At 39.3% G+C, this 19,074-nt stretch overlaps 1 protein-coding gene and 1 non-coding gene across 4 annotated transcripts in view; one reads left to right on the top strand and one right to left on the bottom strand.

The window, feature by feature from the left end:
* CORO1C (coronin 1C) overlaps positions 1-19,074 on the bottom strand; it is an 85,145-nt gene that overhangs the window by 39,139 nt on the left and 26,932 nt on the right. The window lies entirely within an intron of this gene.
* LOC118725764 lies at positions 3,888-3,994 on the top strand. The gene has a single exon (XR_004990109.1). It is a non-coding gene; the product is annotated as a U6 spliceosomal RNA (small nuclear RNA).

The following is a 19,074-nucleotide window of genomic DNA, read 5'->3' as shown; positions in this document are numbered from 1 at the left end:
GCCCGCAGAGGAGTCTGATCCGGCCCGCCAGGTTTTTTGGGCAGTGAGCGCAGCCGAGGTGTTACAGTAGGAATTAGTAGTTCATATAGTCCGGCCCTCCAGCTCTCTGAGGGACTGTGATCTGGCCCCCACTTTAAAAAGTTTGAGGACCCCTGGATTAGAGTGTCGGCTACAGAGCAGAGACAGTGAGAAAAGTCAGCGCTTCCACAGTGCTGGGCTGACCGAGCCAGGCAGGTCCAAGTGGAGACTGAAGAGCATGTAAGCCCATTGACATCCAAGGTTGAACCTGATCTGAGCTCAGCTGTCCACATGTGGCACAGCTGCTTTTCCTGCACATAACAGAGAAAAAACAATTAAGAGGGCAGGCTCCAGAGTCAAATAGTCTTGTGAGTGAGAAGCACAGCTGTACCATTTACTTCCTGGCCATGGTTCAGTGGGGCAAGTCAATTTATCTCAAGTGTCAGATTCTCTACCTGAAAATGGGTACAATATATATAAAGTTGAAGTGATCATTAAATGAAGTAAGCACTTGGTGGTAGGAGTGTAACAAGAGATTAATATGCGAAAGCACCTTGTATGGTTAAACACACGTATCTAATTATACAATATGTGTCAGCTCTTATCATCCTAGAACTTTACATAAGGTAACCCAGATTCAAATTCTAGCTTTACCATTTATTAGTAACTTACTTAATCTTTCTGGGCCTCATTTTCCTCATCTAAAAGAATTAGAAACAACATCAGACAAAACTCAGGTCCCGGGAATAATAAACAAAAATTACATAATCATCTCACACAGAAAAGCATTTGACAAACTCTTGCATGATAAAAACACTCAACAAACTAGGAATAAAAGGAAACTTCCTCAAACTGATTAAAAACAAACAAACACAAAAACACAGGTAACAATATCCAATGGTGAAAAATACTTTCTCCCTAAGATCAGGAACCAGACAAGATGTCTGCTTTTGCCACTTCTACTCAGCAATCTACCACAGGTTCTAGACTGGGTGATTAGACCAAAAACAACAACAAATAAAGGGCCCTCGGATTGGAAAGGAAGAAGTAAAATTATCTCTAAGTGCAAATGACATGATCTTACATATAGAAAATCTAAGGAATACACTAAAAAACTATTAGAATTAATATTAGCAAGGTAACAGGATAAGAGACCCACATATAAGAATCAATTTTATTTATGCACACTGATAACAAATAATCCGAAAATGAAATTAACAAAACAATTCCAGACCCTAGCCAGATCGCTCAGTTGGTTAGAGTGTCATCCTGATATGCCAAGGTTTCGGGTTCATTCCCTAACCAGGGCACATACAAGAATCAATCAATGAATGCATAAATAAGTGTAACGACAAATTGATGCTTCTCTCTCAAATTAATTTTTTTTAAAAGAAAATATTCACAGTAATGTCAAAAGGAATAAAATACTCAGGAATAAACCTAACCAAAAAGGTGAAAGTCTTGTATACAGGCATACCCCATTTTATTATGGGTGGCTTTAAAATGCTTCACAGATGTTGTGTTTTTACAAATTAAAATGAAGACCCTCCACCAGCAAAAAAAATCCCTACAGCTCGCTTTATTATAACACTTGCTTTATTGTAGTATTCTAGAACTGAACCTACAATATCTCTGAGGTATGCCTGTACTCAAAATTATAAAACACTGATGAAAGAGATTAAAGAAGACACAATTAAATGTAAAGACAGCTGTGTTCATGGACCAGAAGACATTACTTTAAAATGGCAATACTCAATGTAATCCCTATCAGAACCCTAGCTGACTTGTCCTTGAACTGATTCTAAGATTCAAATGGAATTGCAAGGGACCCAAGAGTTGCCAAAACAACATTGAATGAGAAGAACAAATTAGGAAGATTCATACTTCCTGGTTATAAGACTCACTACAAACCAATGGAAATCAAGACAGTAAGGTATTAGAACAAGAACAGACAGATAGCCTGTCCTGTGAGGTATGTGAAGTATATCTCAAAAAAGATGTGGGTTTTTTTTTAAAGCTGCAAAGTTCTGAGCACAGACTCTGATGTTAGCAATTATTATTTAAGAGCCCACTAATAGATTTTTCTACCCAAGGGGGGAAAAAAGACAAATAAATTCTCTACTGATTATGGCCAAAAGTGCAATTTTCACATATGAAAACCAGCATCAGTTTTCAAGGACCCTTTACAAAATATTTTTGTTCCCTCACCTCAGCATGGAATTCACTACACAAAATTTCTCCTCTAATAAAGGAAAATAGGGATCTCACACAGAAAAACTCCCTTCTTCACAAGACAGCTGCCTGCATTATCAAGTTTTATTAGGTGTTTCATCATATTATTGTTTAGCTACAAACTTCAAATTACAATGTCATACCATCAAACTTAATTCTTTCATTAAATATCTTGTCCCAAATCACACAACTAAAGCATCCTTCAAAACCGAAGTATTTTATAAATTAATTCTCAATTATATTTTAAAAAGTAAATTTTAAAAATCCTGAAATAAAAAGCCCAAGGAAATACTACTACTTGACACAATTTTAAATATCTTACCAGAGTTCAACCTTGGAGAAGTTGCCTACTTATAATGTCTTTCAAGAACAAATTCCTAAAACTTTGTAGGACCTTTGCATTTGGAGGATCATCACAGTATTAAAGGAGATGATGTAGACATAAGTCATCTATTAAGCAAATCAAATATTTACCAAATGTCAAAATGTATTGACTTTAGATAGGAGAAAATGCAATGTAGTTTTGAATTTCCACAAACCTTATGTAAGACCTTATAACGTGCAATTTATCATCCTACCCATATTTCCAGTAAAACTGGGATTATTTTTAAATCATTTTCATTATGATAAAAATTGGTATTTGAACAATGTGAGGATAGGTTGAGAGAGCACAGACTCAACTATGGAATTCACTCACTGGAATTTAGTTGAAAACTCTATTTTAGAAATATGAATAGTAGTTCCCCAGCCCAATTTTCCAGGTGATACTGAAGGACAGAGAATTAAGGGTTGGGTCTTGATTGTCCAACAACCATCATAATAAATTTCTTTTTTAAAATGTATCTTTTTCATAATCCCCATGTTGTACATTATTTCCTCAGGACTTGTTAATTATACAATCAAACTCTGTCACTTTGACCACCATCATCCATTTGACCACCACCACCCCAATCCCTGCCTCTGACTCCCACCAATCTGTTCTTTTCTACAAGTTCAAGATTTTTTGTAAGTTTTAGATTCAACATATAAGTGATATCATACAGTCTTTCTCTGTCTGATATATTTCACTTAGCATAATGCCCTCAAGATCCATCCATGTGGTCACAAATGGAAGGATTTCCTTCTTTTTTATAATGAACTCGAGGCCCAGTGCACAGATTCATGCACCAGTGGGGTGCCTCAGCCTACCCTGCACCCTCTTGCAATCTGGGAGCCCACAGGGGTAGTAGTTAGCGCCTGAAGCAGCAGAGGGCCAGGGAGGAGCTAGAGCCAGAGGGCTCGATCCTGCTCATTCAGATCCTGCTGTGCCTGCCACGCTGCCACAGAGGTGGGCGAGGCTCCTGCCGGTGCAATGACCACCAGGGAGCAGCTCCTGCATTGAGCATCTATGCCCCTGGTGGTCTGTGCGCATCATAACTATTGCCAGCCGGTGGCTTAGACTTTTATATATATGAGGTAATATTCCATTGTTTTATTTTATATACCTCACATTCTTTATCCATTTGTCAATGGGCACTTAGGTTGTTTTCATATCTTGGCTATTATAAATAATGCTGCAATGAACATGTGGATGCAGATATCTTTTCAAGCCAATGATTTTGTTACTTTTGTACAAATACCCAAAAGTAAAACTGCTGGTACTCACTGTGGCAGCACATGTATTAAAACTGGAACAATATAGAGAAGATTAACATGGCCCCTGCACAAGGATGACACTCAAATTCGAAAAGCATTCCGTAGTTTAAAAAATAAAATAGAATTGCTGGATCATATGGCAGTTCTATTTTTACTTTTTTTGAGAAAGTTTCATACTATTTTCCATATTAGCTGTACTAATTTACATTCTGACATTCATGATACTAACAGCTCATCCATGAAACAAAAAAAAGGGTAAACATCTTTACCAAGAACAAGCTGTAAAAATAAGGTCGACCTCAGAGTTAGGCTCCTTCTTCGGGACTGGGCTCAACTTAGGCTTGGCTATGCTGGATTAGACTAGGCTGTTAGGGCGATCCTGGGCTATTCGGGATTAGGCTCAGCTATTAGGGCTAGGGTCGGTTATTTCAGAAGAATAAATAATAATGTCTATTTCTACGGTTTAAGGACTTACTTTATAAGTATCCGAGGGAAGTTCACTAAAAAATCATTCTCAGAATAAAATACACTCAATTGATGATCAGATGACAGAAAATTTAATTCATAAGCCATACATAAGAAATGTATTGGGTAGGAGGAGGAAAAAATGTATACAAGTCAGAGTGTTTATATTGTAATGGCACTAAATAAAATATACTGGAAAAACTGAGTAAATGTTACTACTTTTTCTCCATTCTGACTTCCATCAATCTAATTTTAAAAAATGACCACAATTTTGACATTTCCTTGTTTATTGAGAAGTTATCTGTTTAAAGATCCCAGCAGATGTACTTCTATGGTTCATATGAAAGGAAACACATCCTGCTAGGAACACATACAGGAAAACCCCTACTAGGAGCAAAATCCTGCTCAAAACATTTGCAGAGACCATTCCAGAGCATCATCAGGCTGAGAACTTTCCCTAGCCAGGACCGCAGGAGGACTCCAGAATATCCCAGTGGGGAAAGAACATGTTCCCTCTAAGTTGCTGCTTTTATGGCAGGTACTTTTTAATGTGGAAGAGATCTATTACTTAATAGAAAATGGCAAGTAAAATAACAAATGAGGCAACAAATATGCTAAGCTCAGCTATTTAAATGGCAATCCCAACACGAAAAATTCCTTTTAACAAGTTGGAAATGTAATATGTAAGCCTACGTAGAATACACATTCACAAAGGAGCAGACACCCAAAGCAAATATGGGAGGGACTATAATTAAATATAAAAATTTAACATTCATCATTTCTGGATATGAGTTGGCTGAGCTTTTTAAAATTTTTTAAAACAAAACCTACCAGTGACATTTGAAGAGTTCACCTTAGCAAATCATTTTGGTTGCATCCATTTCCTTAATTAACAGATTCATATGAGACATCCCAAGAGGGGGGGAGGGGATGCCTAATTTACCTACTTTAATAGAAGTTGTTTTACAATGATGAAAAACGACCACATGATATAAAACACAAAACACAGCAGAAAAATCAGACACACGACAGACCTCATACATAACAGCTATGGCTGAAAAGGATTTGCACTCCATTAATGACATTGAAATATAGAGGGGGGAAAGTTTTTTCTAGAAAAACTGTTAAACGCTTAAGACAACTAACTGCAAATATTAAACTGCCTTGATATTGGTTCAATTGATCATGAAAACAAAAATGGTAAGAATAAACGGGAGTTTAAAAAAAAAAAGAAGGGGGAAAATTCATACTCATTATAATCTTCCAAACAGTATCATCCCCCTACTCATTCAGGTAATAGGTAAGAAGCCAAATGATGCATACCAATTATAAATGTACTTTGTTTCAATTTAATAACCCAATATCATTTTTTTAATGTTTCTAGGGGGGAAAAATGAGAAAATCCAAGTAAGATCTATAGGCTCAGTCCTCACAGAAGCCTGGGGGAGAGAGGGTTCTAGAACTCCATTCCAGGCCCTTCATTTCCAGCCCAGAGACACTGTGACTTGCCCAAAGTTAAAGGACTTCTGAGAGAGACACATGACCTCAAACCGCAAAGTGCAGGCCAGTTCAACTTTCCACCCTCTGAACTTCCATAGTTTTTCAAAGATAAACTCCTCTTCATACATACAATTTGGCTTCCCCACATCAGCCAAGAGTGCCACTCAGAGCTCTTTCATGGGGGTGCTGCCTCAACAAAACTCATAGTTCCCCCAGGCCTGTTTGTGCAATTTTTAAATATGAAATTGCATTTTGCTCATGCAAAAAACACAGAAAAATCAGAACAGAGAAGCTGGTGATAAGCATTCAAATATGCTGAGAACAACAGGTATGCCAAATGTTTACTTCTGATTGAAAACTGTAGTCTTAAGCCAGAGGCCTATGTGCTCAACTGTCCAAAACAACTGCATGAAAAGACATGCATAAAACTCTAGAAACACATACACACACACACACACACACACACACACACTTCTAAAAGGCAAGGTTTAAAGACATTTATACTTTTTAAAGTTTTCTAAGAAGAAAACCCCAACTTTACATTTTATAATTTTATACTGATTTTAGGAACTTCGAGCAAAGTTGGAGAACACCTACCATCAACATAAACACTGACTAACAACTTAGAGTAGAATGTGCAGCTATGAAAATGACTGCTAAAAAATGAAGTCTGAAAAGAAATGAAATGAGCTACATACATAAATCAAATCACGATATACACTTTAAATACCTCAATAAAGCTGAGTTTAAAAAAAAAAGAAATAAGAAAATGTACAGCAAAATAGCAAAATAAAGATCCTAAAAACAAAAAAATGTACAGAAATCTTTCTCTTTTATACTTGTATCGATATTAAACAGAGACCCTTGATCACTAAAAGATGCACTAATGGGCCTGTAACTCAAGTGAAATATAATAAATAAGAATGACATTACAGAAATTTTGCAGTTACTAAAACATGACATTATAAGGCTTTAGGAGTCATCTCTTGCTCTTCAATGACAGAAATAATATTTTTATTACACTATCAAGTAAGAATAAATTTTCCCCACAATAATGTACAGGATGATGTGTTTACAATCCTTCTTCTCTTCTAATTTTCTGCTACAAAACCACCTCCACCCATCCCTGGAGCTTTGAAAGGAACTGAGGAACCTCCCTCACAGACAGAGGCAGGCACCACCTGCCAGAGAATGCTGTGGAACATATATACTCGTCTGAGGCTGCAGTCATCTCCCTAAAGTGCACCTCGGGAGACTAGCAGACTCAGAAGCTGAACTCCGCCTCTCTCTTCAAAGAGCCAAATTAATCCCAAGAGTTCTCATACCAACTGCAGACTTTTACAGACATGACTGACACAGCAATCTCACTTTAAAAATTAATGATGAATGTGTTTCAAAATGTTCCCTATAATTGATGACCTACTTTTCTTATCAACAATGGGTAAAAAGCACACTGTATATGACTGCTCAAACTTGCTAAGTCTGTTTCCACTACTTAATCAGATGGAGTTTCTCTCAGAATAAAATTTTAATAATTCTCTGGCAATAGTCTTATACCAGGAAATGAAATTATTGGACTCCCATATCTTTTTGTAGTTGTTGTTTTAAGACATTTTTATGAAGACGTTCACAAGGCTAGGTATAAAAGCAAAACTAGCCAAGTAAAAAAAACAAAGTAATCCCCTTCAACTGAAAAATTTCAGTCTTCTCTTTTTGCCTATACTGTGGGCAAACTGATTAAATAAACATATAATCTTGACAATGATTCAAGGGAATGGTACGGGACAGTAAGAAAAAAAACCTCTGGCTTGGATGTCAGACCCAGTTTATCCTGACAGTCACCTACCCACTGAATCATTTTGATCCCAGCATTGTGGGATTCGTCTATAAAATGGGAGAACTAAAATATAAATGACTTCTAAAGCCCACAAGTCTATAGGAAATGCTTCTTTCACTGGGATCCAGTCCACATTTCTCCTAATAAACACACTGACTCACTGAAAACCAAATTAGTTACTAGCACCCACATGGTTATACATATAACATGTACACTCATCAGTGAATGCTGAGTAGGTCTTTAATCCCAATCATTCATCATTCATTTATTGATTGAGCTTTTTTCAATTATTTATTGAGCTTTGACCATGCACCTGGCATTATGTTATATATTGAAGATGCAATGGTGAGCAAGCAGACTGGACCTTGCTCTCATAGAGCTTACAGTCAACATAATCTGGCTCTTGCTCTCCTTGACCTACAGTCTACAGTCACATAATCAAATATTCACCCAGACATTAATGTGTGGCTGGGACAAATGCTGGGATGAGGAATCAATAATCAGGAAAAAGAACCATACTTTTATTAGCACAAAAGAGGCTTCCCTTTAGAAGTAGGTGTCTGAAAGAATAAAAACAGGGAAAATAATTTATATATAACTTATTATACCTTTTCAGATTACTAACTGAAGCCGTGGCTTTAAAATTAAGGAAGTTTGCCAAGCAAGATGCCCGGAGCTTGAAGGTAGAAATATTGAGCATGCCATTTGAAAATGCAACAAGCACATTTAAAGTAAAAAGAAATCTCCCTATGTTTCCAGAATTTTCAGACATCCGATAGAAACAGGAAAGTACACCTCTTAAAATGTTACTGCAACTTAGGACAAATCATTTTGGCTGTCTGATCCTTTCTGATAAAATCACAAACTATTTCCTTATCAGCAAACCTCTCTTTTAAAGGGGGAAGAAAACACATAACATCAGTATCTACAACAGAGTACAAGAAACTGTAAGAATGTAACTCACTGGGGGAAATGGAGGTATTACCAAATAAATACTTTTTGTAATCTCTAAAAAATTACCAGGAAGCCCTGGCTAGTATGGCTCAGTTGGTAGAGTGTTGTCTTGTGCACTGAAAGGTTGCCGGTTCTATTCCCAGTCAGGACACATGCCTGAGTCGCAGGCTCCATCCTGGTGGGGGGAATGCAGGAGGCAGCGTTGATGTGTCACTCTTAGATCAATGTTTCTCTCTTCTCTCCCTCCCCTCCCCGTCTCTCTCTTTCTCTCTCTCCCCCTTCCTTTTTCTCTAATAAAAAAAAAATTACCAGAAAGAAAGTACACATACAAACACACACACAATTACAAAACAATTCCTTTCTTGTGATCATTTATCACATTAATCACTAACATGATTTAAACCAAAGCCGGTCATTTTTGAAGTTTTAATATTGCACAAATGAATTCCTAAACAATGAGGCCATTCAGCAATTGAAATGGTGTACAAATAACCATATTCTAACTTACTCAGTTCTTACCAATTTCCCAGGTCTAAATAATTCCAAACACTCTGAACACTCGGAGTCCAGGAGCCACTGAAATGCCCTGAGACCTGACCTGTCACTCCTCTGGGGCTGGCCCTGGAGCCCCTCAGGACACACCACCAGCAGGACAAGAACACTTTCCAGTCAGTCAAGGCATTAAAAGATGAGAAACTACTCTGGTCGGTGTTCCCACGGGTAGAGCTTCGGCCTGCCCGCTGAAGGGTCTCAGGTTCAATCCCCTGTCTTCATCAGGGTTAGTGCAAGAGGCAACAATCAGTGTGTCTCTCCCATCCACTGAATATTTGTTACCAGCATCGATATTTGTCTCCCGCCCGCCCTTCATTCTCTCTAAAAAGCAATGGATAAAATATCCTGGAGAGAGGATTGAAAAAAAAAAAAAAGTGAGAAACTAGGGAAGAGGAGAAAGAGGGTAAAGGGAAACTGCTGTTTGATGGCTACCTTAATTTTAAATCCTCATCTTGATACAAATTATGGCTCTTCCCCTAACTACTTTGACAAAACCTTCAAGATGAAAGCATGCTTGCACTAGCATGTGACTTCTCTGATTCTTTCTAAAGTCAAAGTCTCTAACTGGACTATAAAATAAAGTCCTACAAACCCCATGCTATCAATATTTTCAATTTATTCAAGAAGTAAGTAAGTTTGCAAATAAAGCTCCAAAATGTAATATCACTGTTTTTCATCAGAATTTGTTATTTAAATAACTAGAACTCCAAAATTTGCTGTGGTGAAAAAAATGTCCAACATTCCCTGCAATCATTAAGAACCTCTCCTTCCTGTCACCCCAACCCCAAACTAGACATCTGGACCCTGATGAGACTGACCTGGCCCCAGAGACCCCAAAGTCAACTCCCTGCTACTGTTATTTAAAGGAGATCAAACTAACCAGGGGAGTAGAAGCTTCAAATTGAGAGAGAAGGATGAAGAACTCGGAAGGCTGCTGTATTTGAGGCTGCTGGACGCCCCCCAGCCTGAGATAGGCACCTGATGTGTGGAGCATGGTTCCCACTGCTGTTTCACAGGACTCCTAGTTCCCAGGCTCCAGAATCCCATTATCACCATTAACAGTTTCAAATGCTGTGCTGTGAATTAAACAGATTTCCTCAGTCTAGGCTGAGAATTTACTCAGCTCTTGTAATACTGAATCTATACCAAAAGATGCCATCTGAGTTTCAAGTAACTGAGTTAGTCTTTGGAACATGAGCCAGTCCTTAGTTGAGAGCTGAATGTCCAAGACTGCCTCCAAAACAGAAACTGCATCAGGGCTCTCCAACCATTCACCTTCAGAAAAGCACGTAGTCCACAACTATCCTTTGCAGGTAAAATGCATCATCTGTTCCACTTGGCAATGTAACTGAGCCCAGTGCATGCAAGATATCTCTATATTGCATAAGATCAAACTGGAAATCTTGGGGTAAACAAACAACAACACAAAAGCCACAAAACTTCTGACTTTTCTTCTCCTACAGTAGCACTGTAAAGCCATAGTGGCCCACATAAGAGAAAGAGCCTAAGGAAGGATTACTGTATTTCTAAAACAGACAACACACATCTTATTAAAATATCACCCCTGTGGCCAGCACTCGTTGGCTCCAGACTCCCTCTTGCTTGCCAAAAGAAAACTAGGATGACAATGGTAAGCTAAAGACACTACTAACCACAAAATTAATTCACCATCTAGCTTGTAAAGTGACTAGTCTCCTAATAAATCCTTCTTCTTAATGGAGATGATAGCTCAAGTTTATATGTTTCTCAGCCACCACTCAGGCAGCATTTGAGTTTTTATTTTAATAAATCAGCCTCAATTCTTTAAGTTCCTAAGAATGAAAGGAATTAGAATCTTTAACTAGAAAAGAATGCTTGACCATTATGAAAAGGAATTTAAGTATCTTTCATGTGAAGTAAGTAAATAATGGTGATTAAACATTTGTCTTAAGGAGGGGGTGCTTGTGAATTTTGTCAAGAACCTCTACAATGTCAGTAGAAAATGCACTCCCAAAGGTTTCTCTCCCAACACTTCCTTTCCCAAGTGTGTTAGGGCCTTTCACGAAGCTGAAAACCCACGGCTTTGTTCAGCCAGGATAAAGACCTCAGCAGTTGTCAGAACACGTGGGCACACATCTGATTCCACAATGGGTCAAAAAGGCTCTTGCCCTAAGCAGCCACGTGCCTAGATTCCCAGTCTATCTTGGTCTCACAGAGACAGAATGACCACACTGTGAAGCAATGGTCAACTTCTGCTCATCCTAAGGGGTTTTCATTATGCCTGCTACAAAGCTGTGTAGAAGAGTACTGGACATGTGTTGTTCCTGTCAAACATAGTGTTTGCATATACAAATGGCCTAATGGTGCCAATTATTCTGGCAAGACACAATGCAGTGCTTCTTTGCGATATTAATTGGTCTTTGAAACATTGAGATAAGTCCTTACAACCATTGCTTACAAATAGTCAGATTATAAGACTGAAGAAATAAGAAATAAAATAATGTCAAGGAACTTTACACTAAAACTAGGAAATCGAGTCTACCAAAGATTTATCCAACAGATTCCAAATGCATTCTTTAGATGCATTTCCAAAAAATGCATCTAAAAAAACCTTCTGAAAATTTGGACCAAGTTTAGTAATTTAACACATGTACAATCTGGAAATGTGAGGGGAGCAGACAAACATTGGTACCACCTACCAGTTGATGATGAACTGAAAAGATAAACTGTGAGTAGGCTCACTTTGCAGGTCTGGAAAAGACCACGGTGAAAGGTTAAGAGGGAACCGTTGCATTGGTTCAAGGACTAAAAAGGGAAAACCAGTATCAATTTCACACTGTAAGAAAAAGTTTTCTTTTAATCCACACTATACTATAAACTCACACAGCCAACTATAAAAACAAAGTCACACTACAGTACTTACGGGAAAAGGTGAAGGGTGGCTGGGGAGGAGGAAGGGACAGTTAAGTTCCTGATCTTGAGCAAGTCTCTCAAGCTCCTGTGCCCAGCCCCCTCATCGGTAAGAGCAGAGAGGTACCGTATTTTTCGGACCATAAGACGCACTTTTCCCCCCGCAGAAGTGGGGGGAAAAAGTCCCTGCATCTTATGGTCCAAATATAGCCTACACATATACTTTTTAAAAAAAGTTTTTTTACTTGCCCTGCTCTGTGTGGTCTCTGTGTGCTTGCCCGGCTCTAAAATGGTTCTAAATGCTGCTGTTTACTTTACAGGATTGATTACATGTGTTTATGACTGTGATGTTGGGTTTTAATGCACATAAAATATTTTAGGACACTATTTGTTTCAGAATCTTTTTTTCTTCATTTCCCTTCTCTAAAAACTGGTGCGTCTTATGGTCCGGAGCGTCTTATGGTCCGAAAAATACGGTACGTCCCACTCTAGCTGCGATTCAGAGTCACCAGGGAGCGAGTCAGGGCAGCTGCATTTATAAAGGTCTGTAGATGGTCCTCACAGACCTTCAAGAAAGAGAACCTCTAGACCGGAGAAATAATCTCCCAAGTCCCCTTCAAATGATATATTTTTTAAAGGTATTTAAGATAACTGGTACTAAAATAAGACCCATTATTCATATTTTTAAAAATTTTAGATAACTGCAAGGATAAAGCAAAAAAAATAAATACGTTGTACTGTGGAATTACCGCCTTCAGTCTTACAAAATAAAAGCCTCCTACTCCTATTTATATTCCAGTTTCTCTCTTTCTCTGACCTGAGCATCAATTTGATTTATTTTCTCTTTACTGTAGCAAACAGGAGAACCTGCTTTTGTTATTAATGTAAGATTCAAATGACAGGCTTAATTTAATATCCCATGAAACTACAGTGGCTCTTTTCCCCACACAGAATGTTACGCTTCATCACAATGCTGCCATTCACATTATAACCAGATGACTATCTCACACACTGTAGTGCAACCTCCTTTCAAATTCTAAGATGCATCTTTTGCCAGGAACTAATAAACCTTTCCCTTAAAACCTTTTTTCTTATAACACAGACATATTGAACGAAAGCATAAGGCCTGAATAAGAGAAGCTTGTCTGTACAGACATTTCCAATTCAGATAGATAGCAAAACACTACCTCATTTTTACCCCCTTCCTATTCTAAAATTAGACACTTTTTTTTTTCTCTTTAGTGTTTCAACTTCGATTCAAAAATCTAAAATGCTGAGCTGCAAGTGGGAAGCCATGCGCAAATATCTCATCAGAAATAAGATGCATTAAACCTACTCTAGTAGATTCTCCACAGCTCCATTCATCACATCAGACATTTAAGAGTGAAGAGCGAGGGAACACAGATTTAGTCAGTGCTGCTCATTCTTAGGTACTTTACATACTTTTTCTCATTTAACATTTACAGTTCCCAGCAAGGAAGCCATTAACAGCTCCATACTACAGAAGAGGAAACAGACTCAGAGAGGTGAGGTAATTGGCAAAGTCACAGTTAACTAAGAAATGGAGCCAAGTGCTGGCCTGTGCGGCTCCGCTGGTTGGGTATCTTCCCTTGCACTGAAACTCTGCCAGTCTGATTCCAGGTCAGGGCAAACGCCCAGGTTGTGAGCTTGATCCCAGGTATGGGACCTGCAAGAGGCAGCCAATGATGCTCCCCTTTCACAGCAATGTTTCTCTCTCTCTCTCTCTCTCTCTCTCTCTCTCTCAAGTTAAAATACTTTAAAAAAAAAAAATAGAGGTGGAGCCAAGAGTGAAACCCAGCTCAGTCTGGTTCTGAAGGTCTGCACCCTTCATTGCCTCGGTTTCTTTAAATACAAAACTCTCTTAGAGCAAAAAACTATATAGAGTATTTTTCCCCCTCTTCTTTACCACCTTGCCACAATCCAACAATTCAATGAACCTGAAGCAGAAAATGTATCCCAAATGGCCAACTAGTTTCTCCTCATTCTCAGAAAGAAATTAAGAATTTTTAATTAATGTAGTAAAAGTGAATATAACAGAAAATATAACTAAAGACTACTACTGAGTCAGATGCTCTGAGAGAAGCAAGAGAGCATGAACAAAAGAACGAGAAGGAAGAAGGTACGTATGCGTCCTTACAACCCAGGTCACACTTTATCAGACTGCAGGGCAGTTCCAGCTCGGACACGATACCATCAGGGCAGGCCCGCAGCATTTGGTGTGGCTGACTGTCCCAAACTGAATGTGTCCCCTGGCCATCTGCCCTCCTGAAAGCAGGCTGTGGGCCAGTCATTTCTGCCTGTTGGAGGGAAAGAACCTGGATGACAATGTTTTGCCCTCAGGAAAATGTTTCAAACACTGTTTTACAATCTAAGCAAGTTTTTTTGTAAGAGGTGGACTTGGATGCCAGAAAGGCAGAGGGGAATTACCTCTGCCTTCCACGTTATTCTAACTCAGGCAGCAAAGCCACAAATAAGAAACCGAGAAACCCACTGACCTCAGGATCTTTCCAGTTAATTTTATTCAATAGTCATTCGCTCACTGACTGGAGATAAAAACCTAAGGGGAGTAGTGAGTGATCAGGCAGGCTGAAATCAGAGAAACCTCGACCCATGGCCACATTAAGAAGTTTGAACTTTAACCACAGACAATGGGCGGGAGGCGACCAGAGGAGTTAAGCAGCAGAATGACGCTGTTCCCTGGCACGCCCTTTTTGATCTAGGACTAATTCAGATCTTTCCCTAACCCTTTCACTTTGGCTTTTAATTTACATAAACAAAATATTGATAAGAATATGATTTATAGTCCAAATAATTTCTAACTGCATTAGTATCAATTTTTACTCCATTATGCATAGATTAGACTTCAACTTCACCAAAATTAAAAACCTTTATGCTTCAAAGAAAGTGACAAGAAATGTTAGGTCACCCTGGCCTGTGTGGCTCAGGTTGGGTGTCATCCTGTGCACCAAGAGGTTGCCGGTTTGATTCCCAGTCAGGGCACATGCCCAGGTTGCGGGTCCAATCCATGCAGGAGGCAACTAATAGATCCATCTCATAATGTTTCTCTCTTCCTCTTCCTTCCTCTCTCTCTAAAAATCAATTTAAAAAAAAGAAAAAAAAATGTTGTGTCAATTATCTATATATATAAAAGGCTAAGGTCTGATGTGCACTGACCACCAGGGAGGTGACGCTCAACACAGGAGCTGCCAAGCTGCGGTGACTTGGCAGTGTGGTTCTCGGGTAACCCACTCAGGAACCAGAGGGGAGGGAGCTGATTCCAGGGTGCAGAGTGTGTCACTGAGTACCAAGCTCTCGAAATCCGAAATCCGGGACCACCTCAGGAATGTTGGAGAGCTGGTTTCGGCCTGATCCCCACAGGTCAGGCCGAAGGTCAGGCCGGGGGACCCCACCTGCCGGAGGGACCCCACTCACTCTGCAGATGCCCTTTGAACCACAGCACCACCCCAGGTGCGGCCGGGGAGGGACTGCAGGAGGTTGGCTCCAGGGCGTGTCCAGCCTGTCCTGCCCTGCTGACCACCTTCTAATTAATTTCCTTTCAATGTGCATGAGTCTGTGCACTGGTACACTAGTATCTTAATTAAAAAGAAAGTGAAAAGACAATTCACGGAATGGAGAAAATTTTTGTAAATTTTATATCTGATAAGGCATTTCTTTCTAGAATATAAATTATAACAATAAAAAGAGAACCCAGTTTTAAAATGGGCAAAGTATTATATTTGAATAGACCTATCACCAAAAAAACAAACAAACAACTGTGCACTAATCACATAAGATGCTGGACACATCATTAGCCATCAGGGAAATGCAAATCAAAATCACAATGAGATACTACAATACTTCACACACCGAGGATGGCCAAAGTCAAAAATTCAGAGAATAACAAGTGTTGACAAGGATGTAGGAAAACTGGAATCTTTATACAAGGCTGGTGGATTATAAATGGTGTAGCTGCTTTGGAAAACAGTCTGACAGTTATTGTAGTTCCTCTGACAGTTAAAGTTACCAACATGACCCAGCAATTTGCAAGAGAAATGAAAACATATGTCCATACAGAAATTGTACATGAATGTTCATAGCAACATTACTCATAATAGCCAAAAAAGAGGAAATGCCCAATGTCTATCAGTTGATGAGTAAACAAAATATGGTATTTCGATACAATGTAATATTATTCAATCATAAAAAATGAAGTACTACTATATGCTACAACATAGATAAACCCTGAAAACATTATACTTAATAAAAGACAAACCAAAGACTCTGTATTGTATGATTCTACTTACATGAAATGTCCAAAATAAGCAAATTCAGAGACAAAAAGTAAATCAGTGGTTGCCTGAAGCAAGGGAGAGAGGAGAATGGGGTCAGGGGGCTGCTGATGGCACAGGGTTTCTTTTTGGGCTGATGAAAATATTCTACAACTGAGGGATGACTGTACAACTCAGCGAGTGTACTCATCACTACCGAATTGCACACTTTTAATGGGTGAACTGTACGGTAGTGAGTTACATCTCAATAAAGCAAGTTACAAAACAAACAAAATTCCATTATGCACTACTAAAACACAAAATAGAGTCTCAAAAAGGAGTACATAATCTTGTTCACTCACTTTAAAGGATCTGAACTAGGGCAATGAAAACCCAGAGAGATTCTATTACTTAACATTCTAGGTACTAGGTCATACTGAAATATTCATGACAATTTCCATGTTTTAATACAGAAAAAGCATCTTAAGTTTTAAGAGACATACAAGGGGAGACATACAAGAAAAGAGTTCATAACCCAGGATAACTCAGGGAACTCATCAAATGGAAACCACACATGGATCTGAACCCTAAATATGAAAGTGGCACCCAAATTTATTACTGTTTCACCTCTGAAATACAAGTCAAAGATAAAATAGCCCAGCTAATAGTATCTGTTTCTACAGCACCAGTTTGTGGCAAATCAAAATATTAAAAAGCAATTTGCAGAAAAAAGAATTTATTCTCCCATTCCCAGTTATATAGCTAAGAACTGATCATTTATCCCTTTGAACATTCTGTTTTACGGGCATGCAAACGATGCTCCTCCTCCTAGTTGAAGTGGATCCCATAAGTGACAGATACATTAACTAAAAAACTTAAGTTAAAAAAAAAAAAATCCAACAGTGTTTACAAAGGGCTATTTCTAGCCCTGGCTGGTGTGGCTCAGTTGGTTGGAGCCTTGTTCCATACAAGGAAAGGTCATGGGTTCGATTCCCAGGCAGAGCATATGCTCAGGTTGCAGGTTGGATCCTCTGGTCCAGTTTTGTGCAGGAGGGAGCCGATCATTAATGGATTGATGTCTCTCTCGCTCCCTCTCTCTTTCAAAAATCAACAAAAACATACCCTCAGATGAGGATTATTTATAAATAAGTAAATAAATAAAAGTGCTATTTCTCAACCCTAAATCTAATCCTAAATTATAAATAGATACAAATGCTAATTAGCACAATGTGCAGGCAAAGTAATAAATGATCGTGAAGATTTCAGAGCTGTGTGCAGTGATACCTCATTAGTGTGTGTCTATTAAAATTCATCTTGCTTTAATGTACCTTCCAGAATGATCAAAAACAAATAGACAAGATGCATTCCAGATGTCAAGAAGGTGTACACCCAACCTTTACACCAATCTTTGCTCAATCTTCAGTACACACTGCCTCCCACAAAACACTGCCTGCCCTTCAAGACCTACATAAAATTTCCAGTTTTATTCAGCTCCCCCACCCCATTTATTCATGCAACCTCTCAGACCCAAAGGTTACTATAGCCAAACACTGCAACTCTGAAATGCACCTCTGAGACAAAACATTTCGATTCCTTAAATTACTTTCCTAAAATATACAGAATCAGGTCCAAAATATATTTTTCCCATTTCTCCCGTTTGACAGAGAATGCAGTAAGTGAAGTAATAGAAATACATATATGTCTTTGCCTTTACAACGGAACAGACAGTACAAAGCCACTGCTTATACTTAATTATGTTTCTGACTCTACCAGCAGGCCCTGGTTATCAGGACCGAGTTCTGCCAGATGAGGACAATGAAATGCATGAACACACAGAGTGACCCAGAGCCCTCCAAGTACAGTTTCGGGGTGTAATCCCAGAGGCAGGAAGGCCCCGGGAAGAGAGTCTAATATAGTATGATAACCATTTCCAACAGCACCACGTCCACCGCCAGTTTAAAAACACGCACGACGTTCAACTCTTTTTTAAAAAATGTCTGACAGGTGGATGAAAGGCCTTTTTCATCTCACTCTCCGGGGTGAGGAGATGAGCAACTTGCCATTTGCTCCTCGCACCGCATCCCCACGTTGGCAGCGTGTAGAGAAGGGCTCTCGGACGCCGCGAACAAGGGCAGCCTACATGAAGGCCAAATATAGGATGCGATGCTACACCGTGCGGTAAAGCCTGCGTTTCCTTTTCCAGCCATCAAAACCCTTTGAAACACTTCCAAAAAAGGCCGGCGGCCGCGCTCCCGAGGAAGCAGCTCCTTTCTCCTCGGCTCTCCCGCAGCAGCTGGCCGGCCACTTCCCCCGCACACTCAGACCGCCTGGGAGACCGAGAGCCGGGAGAGTGTGTGTGTGTGTGTGTGTGTGAGTGTGTGTGAATGTGTGTGCATGTGTGTGTGAGTGTGTGTGTGAATGATTGTGTATGTGTGTGAGTGTGAGTGTGTGTGTGTGTGTGAGTGTGAATGTGAGTGTGTGTGTGAATGTGAATGTGTGAGTGTGAATGTGAGTGTGTGTGTGAATGTGTGTGTGTGAGTGTGAATGTGTGTGTGTGAATGTGTGTGTGTGTGAATGTGAATGTGTGTGTATATGTGTGTGTGCGTGTGTGTGTGTGATTGTGATTCTGTGTGTGTGAATGTGAGTGTGTGTGTGTGTGAGTGTGAATGTGTGTGTGAGTGTGTGTGTATGTGTGTGTGAATG

Source organism: Pipistrellus kuhlii, unplaced genomic scaffold (assembly GCF_014108245.1).
Source record: "Pipistrellus kuhlii isolate mPipKuh1 unplaced genomic scaffold, mPipKuh1.p scaffold_m20_p_20, whole genome shotgun sequence".
Classification (NCBI taxonomy): Eukaryota; Metazoa; Chordata; class Mammalia; order Chiroptera; family Vespertilionidae; genus Pipistrellus; species Pipistrellus kuhlii.
The sequence above is the reverse complement of the archived record's forward strand: the minus strand, read 5'-3'. Positions and strand labels throughout refer to the sequence as shown.